Genomic DNA, 235 nt, shown 5'->3' with positions numbered 1-235 from the left:
GAAGAAAGCAGACTGGTAAAATATAATCACTGATTTGTATAAAATTATTTACATGTAGTGCGTGGGATATGGTATCAGGAGGCAGACGCCACCTTAACGCCTTCGATAGCTCAGTTGGTAGAGCGGAGGACTGTAGAGGCTCAACACTGGCATCCTTAGGTCGCTGGTTCGAATCCGGCTCGAAGGACACTTTTTTTTTTAGATGAGTGCAAAATACTGTTTGTCTGCCGTTATT

The 235-nt window shown here is 43.4% G+C and overlaps 1 non-coding gene across 1 annotated transcript; it reads left to right on the top strand.

The window, feature by feature from the left end:
• Positions 1-99: 99 nt before the first annotated feature.
• Positions 100-187, top strand: trnay-gua (transfer RNA tyrosine (anticodon GUA)). Its single transcript is given in 2 exon segments — positions 100-136; positions 152-187. It is a non-coding gene; the product is annotated as a tRNA-Tyr (tRNA).
• Positions 188-235: the final 48 nt, after the last annotated feature.

The sequence above is a fragment of the Sinocyclocheilus grahami genome, unplaced genomic scaffold (assembly GCF_001515645.1).
Source record: "Sinocyclocheilus grahami isolate Dianchi unplaced genomic scaffold, SAMN03320097.WGS_v1.1 scaffold276121.1, whole genome shotgun sequence".
NCBI classification, from domain to species: Eukaryota; Metazoa; Chordata; class Actinopteri; order Cypriniformes; family Cyprinidae; genus Sinocyclocheilus; species Sinocyclocheilus grahami.
Note: the sequence above shows the minus strand (reverse complement) of the source record. Positions and strands in the feature narration are given on the sequence as shown.